Raw genomic sequence first — 8,427 nt, 5'->3', positions numbered from 1 at the left:
GACCTATCTGTAATGTTAACCAATGGTTAACATCTTAAAGTAATAAAGGAAAAAACAACAGTAGGAGGCTCTCCTGCTGTTTTCACTGGTAAAAAAAAACAAAAAAATTCTACGCAAAAGAAGATCATTCCATGGAGATGCATAGCTAAGAGAGGGGGAGAGCATCTACATACCCTTGTAGATCGCTAAGAGGAAGCGTTTATCAATGCAGTTGATATAGTCGTACTCTTCGTGATCTGATCATGATCCAACCGATCTAGTGCCGAACAGATGGCATCTCCGAGTTTAGCACACGTGACGCTCGATGACGTCTCCTCATTCTTGTTCCAGCAAACGCGAGAGGATAAGTAGATGGGATCACAACCAGCACGCTGGCGTGGTGGTGATAGTGGTGGTGGAGCACCGGCAGCGCTTCGCTAAGTGTCGCGGGACGAGGTGGTGCAACTACGGAGTAACGAGAGAGAGAGAGAGGGGCGCCAAGGGCTTTGTGTGTACTCTTGGGGCGCCACCTCGCCTCTATATATAGGTGGAGGGGCATGGGAAACAACCCCTCCAAGTCCAAGGGCACAACTAAGGGGGAGAGGACTTGGACTCCAAGTCCAATCCTATTCCTACTAGTGCTCCTTCCTTTTTGCCTTCCCTAGCCACATGGGCTTTTGAGGACTTTGTGCGCCTAGCCCAATAAGGCCAGGGCACCTCCCCACATCCCGTGCTAGCCCTTGGGTCGTGGTGGACCCACTTGTGGACTTCTGGCCCCCTCCGGAATCCTCCGGAACCTTCTGGAAGCTTTCTGGTACAATACCGAAAAAACTGCACCTTTTTCGGAACCAAACATATGACTTCCCATATATAAATCTTTACCTCTTCACCATTCTGAGACTCCTTGTTATGTCCGGGATCTCATCCGAGACTCCGAACAATGTTTGGTTACCACTCATCAAATATCCCAATACTACTCTAGCGTCAACGAACGTTAAGCGTGCGACCATGCAGGTTTGGGAATTATGTAGTCATGACCGAGACACCTCTCCGGTCAATAACCAATAGCAGGACCTGGATGCCCATATTGACCCCTACATATTCCATGAAGATCTTTTATCGGTTGAACCTTTATGACAACATACGTAATTCCCTTTTGTCTGTCGGTATGTTACTTTCCCGAGATTCAGTCGTCGATATATACCTAGTTCAGTCTCATTACCGGCAAGTCTCTTTACTTGTTCCGTAATACATCATCTTATAACTAACTCCTTAGTCACTTTGCTTGCAAGCTTCTTGTGATGCTGTATTATCGAGAGAGCCCAGAGATACCTCTCCGATATACAGAGTGACAAATCCCAATCTTGATCCATGCCAACTCAACAGACACTTTTAGAGATACCTATAGAGCATCTATATGATCACCCAGTTACATTGTGACGTTTGATAGCACACAAGGTATTCCTCCATTATCCGGGAGTTGCATGATCTCATGGTCGAAGGAATATGTATTTGACATTAAGAAAGCAGTAGCAACAAACTGAACAATCATATGCTAAGCTAACGGATGGGTCTTGTCCATCACATCATTCTCCTAATGATGTGACCCCATTATCAAATGACAACTCATGTCTATGGTTAGGAAACCTTAACCATCTTTGATCAATGAGCTACTCTAGTAGAGGCACACTAGGGATACGGTATTTGTTTATGTATCCACACATGTATTTAAGTTTCCGGTCAATACAATTCTAGCATGAATAATAAACCTTTATCATGATTAAGGAAATATAATAATAAAAAATTATTATTACCTCTAGGGCATATTTCCATTAGTCGCGGCATCGTCAACGGCAGCGAGGACGCACGTGTTGCCGTGCTCCCTGCCGTTTCGGCGTGGAGCAACTCGGCACTCCTCATTGAGTGGGCCTCGAGCGCCGAGTTGTTGAACCATGCACCGGCTTGGGGTGGCAACTTGCTCCGTCGAGTCGGGCGTGAGAGGTGGAGCAGTGAGCTGCCTCGCTCGTATGCGGCCAGATCGGCGGGCTACCCATCCTGCTTGTATGCTAGAGAACTACTCTTCGGAAGCCATCAGAAGAGTGGTCAAGGAGGAGATGGGGGAGCGGCGGAGAGATGCGATTTTTTTCCAGTATCTATCCTCATTTAAATAGAGGGCGGACAGGAGGAGCTCGGTCAGCGTTGCGTTGAATGTTGGCCCGCTCATGAACGGACATGTGGCCGGAGTAGGTCTATCGGCTTCCACGCGGGTTTAATGCAGGCGTATGAATGCGCGAGGAGGCATGTTCACCCGGGCGTGCAGGAGGCGGCGCCCTCGAGCGGTGAGCCGCTTCAATGGTGGAGGCAGTGAAAGATCACATCCGCCCTGAGTCGCCTTTAATGCGGAGCGGCGCGCTCTACAGCGGCATGAATCACTACCAAAAACTGAAATATTTCAGTGAGCCCAAAACCGACAAGAAAATAGGGTGTACCGACAGGGAAAATACTTCTTGTTGGCCACCGTCAGGAATAGCTTGTCGGGGAAAATAAACTATGCATGTCGGTTGGCCAACATGGACTATATATTCCTGTCGAGTTTTCACATTTCTCTGATGGGTTTGGCCTTACGGGGTTATATAGGCGTCAGGTTTGGCAAACCAGGGAAATACTATATCCCTATCATACATTACCGTCAGGAAAAAAAGAGACCAAATGAACAAAAAAACATTGATGGTTTTATACGTAGCTATTCCATAACTCGGAATATTTAGAACATAGAAACATCACTATCAATTATTTGCACCAGTACCTGCCAGTACGCCGGGCTAACTTTAATGCAAAATTGGCAGCGTGGCCCTTAAAGAAAAGAACAACAGTAAACAGCTAGCAAAAAGTTGTGCGTGAGTGGGACCAATCACATGACCTCCCGTGAGTTAACAATGTCCCTAGCCACTGTAGTTCTTCGATTTTTTTGTCTAAAATTTGCAGCGAAAGATTTAAACTTTTTTAAGTTTTCAAACATTTTTTGAAAAGAAGTGAACAAATTTTGAAATACTAAACTATTTTTTAATTTCTGGAAAAAATTGAAAACAAAATTAATATTTGAAAAAATAATAAACTAATTTTGAAAAATGTAAACATTTTTTAAAATTCTGAACATTTGTTGAGAAAAGAAAAAGAAACCTTGAGTGATTAAATTGGGCTAGCTCGTACTTCTCTCGATTACCCTTCATCAATCATTATTAAGCCAGGTGCAATAAGTGCGTCTGTTATTTTTGGGTCAGTCGATAAAAATGCTTGATTTATTCTCTCCAGCTGATCGTTATAGAGCACCAACCAAGGTATGCCCAATTATCCCATGTGGCAGCCAAAATGTAATATTTACGTGAAAATTGCTTCTTCATGCGGTCACTGGCTACAATTAGATGCATTTAATCTTCACGCGAGGTTGTCTCTTGGCCGTAAAGTTTTGGCCCTCGAGCGCTTTAAATCCAGGTGAGAGGGTTTGTTTACTTACCAAATTAAATACTAGCTTCTCATTTTCTTACACTAAATTTCATGAGTTTATATATGTTTGCAAGTTGTATGAAAAATCAATAAACTGCTTCATGAATTGATGGAGGGTGAGGAGTGGGTCCCAGTTATCCCTGGAGAAACGAACACATAATTGTTTAGTTACAAATGAGCAGGAAGGATTTAACTCATGTTTCTCAAAAAGAAGAAATTAAGTCCCAATATTCTAGATGCTTTCTACGTGGGATTGTCGATGAACATGAGATAGACAGTATATTATGAGACTATGGGATTATGATATAACTTGATATAAAATTGCAATCCGACAATGTTTAAATTGGCCGTGTTGTATGTCCATCGACTGCACATTCACAACCTAGATTTAGGGTTAATACATATGATTATAAGTTCAAATATAGTCAGGAGTGCCCTTAGGGCAACTGACAGTGTGAGTTAAAACTACTTAATGAGTTGATATGTTGTGTTTGCACATCCAATATTCCCTAAATTTAAGTACATATCAGTTTTCTCTCCCGTTGCAACGCACGGGCATCCGTGCCATCCTCCCCATGGGCGAGCCAGACGAAACCCTAGCCGCCGGGGGAAACTACCCTCTCCATCCCTCCCTCCCCTCGCCATCGTTGGCAGGCGACACCGGGTAAAGCCCACGTGGCATTGGCGATGGTAGGGCACCTCGTTTCCCCTCTAATGAGGCTTGGGCTGCTGCGGGGCGCTCGACCGAGGAGAGGTGGATGGGCATCACGGCGAGGCGCGGCCTGGCGCGTGCAAGGGTGCGGCGATGTGGAGGCCGGTAGATCTGGGGCGCATGTGTACGTGGTGCTTGGGTGTCGCTCCAGCACGGATCTACGGTACACGTGGCACGGGAGACGTGCGATAGGCGGCACCAACATGGATGTGCTGGCCGGTGGCCTTGCTGGCACCGTTCGCCTAGCAGTCGCACGACAGCCTGGGATGGATGCCGTTGGCTCCAGTGCGAGATCTGCTCGCTGCGATGTCATGCGTTGATGGCACATGAGTTTGGTTCTTGCGGCGGCGACCCTGGATCTTCGGTGGTGGCAGCCTCCATATTTGTGTAGATGATGCAGAGATTAGGTCGAGTTTAGTGCGGCTCGGTGGGTGACACATGCATATATTTCGAAGGAGTCCAGACATGCTTGTCGCCAGCGGGTGATACACATGGCATCTCATGCAGGAACGTCAAGTCATGCCTGCTATCGACATGTGCTGCATGGTGGCTCTGATGGAGATGTCATGTTTTGCATGTTGCTGCTGGACTGAGGGTGGTGCAACACTGGCCGGAGGCAAGACGGTGTGGGACGTCTTTGTCTTTCGGCATCTCTTTGTGCGGTATCTGCCTAGCAAGGTGTTAGTAGCCGGACAAGTGTCGATGGTAGAGGTGGCTTCAACAATGAGCATGCGCACTATGGTGGAAACACTAGATCTCTGATAAGACTATTGTCATCTCGTGCTTGTGTCCTCCCTTGAAGATGGTGGATTGAAACTTGACTTTGGGGATGAAAATCCCGAGATCGACCTTGGGTTGGACTCATCATCATCAGTGTATGTGCGACTATTTCTTCTTGAAGGCTTAGCTTAGGAATTGTGTATATTTTTCTTTTTCTTTTTATCTTTTATCATACTAATAATGGTTGTCTGGTGGAGATACTGTCGCGAGGCATGCGGACTTGGTTTTTTCGTGGGTCGATGTTGTACAGTTGCTGGATTTTAAGAAACTATATAGTTAAGCGCAATTAGAAATTCTCAAAGCCTTTAAAGTTTTTACAATTCAAATAGACATTGTGATTCACAAGCAGGCAAAGTGAAATACTTTCTTGAGATAGTACTGCTTTCCTCGGTTGAAATAAATTGGACTGCACATAAGACACAACCTTCATAAATTGCATGAATCAATCTTTAATTTATATGGAGAATGAAACGAGCATGTAGAGAGATTTGGTGACCCGTTTCTCGGTTCATTGCTGCAGTAACCTGCCTCATCGACACAGTGAGTATCAGATGCTGATAAACTAATGCAAATATAATCTTAATGAAAATGCACTCCCTTCTTTTCGGTTTATGAGGCTTATTTCAACTTTTTTGTTTTTTTCAATTTAGAGGGCTCATCTCCATCTCATTTTTAGTTTTCAATGTGCATTAAATCTTTGCATGCAAAATTAAAGAGGAACACACCAATGCATGTAATGTTCCTACTCATCTAGTGGCCAAGCATGCATACACTGCAATTAATCTAAATTTAATGCATTAATTTAATTGGGGTAGTTTTATAAAGTACGAGATATATGCCTCCACTCACAAAATGCCTTGGTTGATGAGATTTGAGATTTGAGCCTTATAAACCGGAAAGGAGGGAGTACTTTGTAAGTTTTCAATTTTAGAGCTTATGAGGTCAAAGCATCGTTTGCTGGGAAAGATAAGATCTCATCCCAGCTCCCGAAAACAGATCGTATCATATATGATCCTTTTAAGCAGGTCACTTCACATGCGCGCCTTAATTATCAGATCATATTTCCGTTGGTAACACATGCATAGATCTTCCCAGGCACATGGCGAGGTATCACCGAACGACTTGGACTTCCTATATAAATGGAGCCTTGCATTTGGCATTTTTATCAACACCTGGGGAGCACATCCAGTAAAGCACACATCCAAGAAGAAACTTAGCGATGAAGGGCCTCTTATTGTGCGCCCTTGCACTTGCCTTTGCGGTGGTGACCACCCACGCCCAGCGGTAGTACTGTGAGAAGCGCTGCGGCAAGCAGGCCGACGGCATGGAGTGCCCCAACAACCTCTGCTGCAGCAAGGATGGGTACTGCGGCCTGGGCTTCGACTACTGCAGCGCTGCCGCCGGCTGCCAAAGCGGCGCCTGCTACAACAACAAGATCTGGGGCGCACAGGCCGGTGGTGCATTGTGCCCTAACAACCATTGTTGTAGCTAGGGTGGTCGTTGTGGCTATGGCAGTGAATATTGCAGTGGCAGCCGCGGCTGCCAGAGCGGTCCTTGCTGGGCTGACCTCAAGTGTGGCCACCTGGCCAATGGTAAACAATGCCCCAATAACCTTTGCTGCAGCAAATATGGTTACTGTGGCTTAGGACCGGAGTTCTGCGGGGCTGGCTGCCAAAACGGTGCTTGTAGCACGGACAAGCCGTGTGGCAACCAGGCTAATGGTGCACGATGCACCAACAACTATTGTTGCAGCCAGTATGGATCTTGTGGGCTTGGCAAGGATTATTGTGGTACCAACTGCCAGAGCGGTGCATGCTACAATGATTCAATCCTGGCTAACATACTCAAGTGTGTACCTTGAATTGTCGCCATGGAAGTATGAGTGTTGCAGTCAGTGGCGGAGCTATGTGTGCTCCTCGGGGTGCTGTGCCCCCCCCCCCCCCCCCCCAGCCTAAGCAAAAAGTGTGAAGGAATTTTTTTTAGATGGTTTAGATGAGTACAAATTTAGTATTTGGCCCCCTCAGGTCTGCCAGTTTTACCATTTCCCCCCCTAGACTTTCTTCCTAGCTCCGCCAGTGGTTGCAGTGATGAGAAATAATCAGTGGCAATAGCTAATATTATTGTCCCAAATTAAGTTTTACTTGTACCAGCTACATATCGTTGTTAAGCTGTCGGCAGTTGTCCTAATTAGTACTGTTCTGTTTTGTTGCCATCGTGTAATGTTATTGTATGATCTGGTGGTACTATATATTGCCACTTATTTTAGAGTAATTTCCTTTCAATACACAACTGGTGTTGCCATATCTTTACCTGTTGTACTCATGGTTATTATTTGCTGAGAAAAAAACAGAACGAATACAATAGAACTGTGAATGGAATGAACTTCAAACATATTGTTTAACAGCAGCGCCCAAAACACGGTCATTGTGAACAAAAAAAATGACATCACTGGAACATATTTTTCCTCTGCGAATTGAATTATTGAAGGTGAATTACCTGTGTAGCAAACGAGTGGCTTGACTACCGTGGACACTGGATCCTATGCACTAAAAATACATTTATCTCTGCTGTGGCGGGAGAATATCATACAGAAACAAATACTCAATGAAAACTTCGTGGAAACCATATTGTAAAATTTCAAAAAAACTGAAAAAAAATATTGATGTTAAGAGGGTGATGTTGTATTGCCATGCAGAGTTTCAAGTTGAAATACATTACGAGATGTGAGCTATGAAAAAGATAAATTCAGCCCTGAATAGTGACGTTACTATTTGGCACTATTCAACATTGATTTTGTTTTTTTCATATCTCACATCTCGTAATGTATTTCAACTTGAAATTTTGCATGGCAATAAAACATCATCCTCTTAACATCTTTTTTTCAGATTTTTTCAAAACATCAAAACATCTTTGTCTCGTGGTTTTCACCGGTTTCCACCGAACGTTGGTTTCTGTATGATATTCTCTCGTGGATATTTAGAGAAGACAAAAAAAGCCCACCATATGGCACCGCGAGTGCATCTCTAATACGGATCCTTAAATCGTCCGCATCCGTCTGGACCGCACGATCCGGATGTGTTTTGCCATCCAACGCAATCCCATATCGGTCCGCGAACAGGTTCAGATGTCCTTTTTCCACAAACCGGAAGCAAACCAGGGGACTTTGCGGGCGTCCGGACCGCTGCCGTACACGCCTCCGACAATCTTGCCCCACCCAAAACCCTCTCCCGCCTCCTCCGCGCTTTCTCTCCAACTGATGCACTGCTTCCGGCGCCGCATTCATGCCGGCATAAAACCGCAATAGTCGGCATTGATGCCGCGGGATTTGACCCGACGGACCCTGATCCACGCGACCTCTCGGGCGACGCAGCTTCAATGCGGACGCGTCGCCCCGATAAACGAACTCCGGCTGCTATGCCACATTGAAGCGGCCCGAGCTTCCGTTTGCTTGG

General features: G+C 45.4%; 1 pseudogene; it reads left to right on the top strand.

Annotated features, from left to right (window-relative positions):
* The first annotated feature begins 6,194 nt into the window (after positions 1–6,194).
* LOC123154934 (uncharacterized) lies at positions 6,195–6,867 on the top strand (annotated as a pseudogene).
* The last annotated feature ends 1,560 nt before the right edge of the window (positions 6,868–8,427 follow it).

The sequence above is a fragment of the Triticum aestivum genome, chromosome 7A, assembly GCF_018294505.1.
Source record: "Triticum aestivum cultivar Chinese Spring chromosome 7A, IWGSC CS RefSeq v2.1, whole genome shotgun sequence".
In the NCBI taxonomy this organism is placed as follows: Eukaryota; Viridiplantae; Streptophyta; class Magnoliopsida; order Poales; family Poaceae; genus Triticum; species Triticum aestivum.
This window is presented reverse-complemented; position numbering and strand designations above follow the sequence as displayed.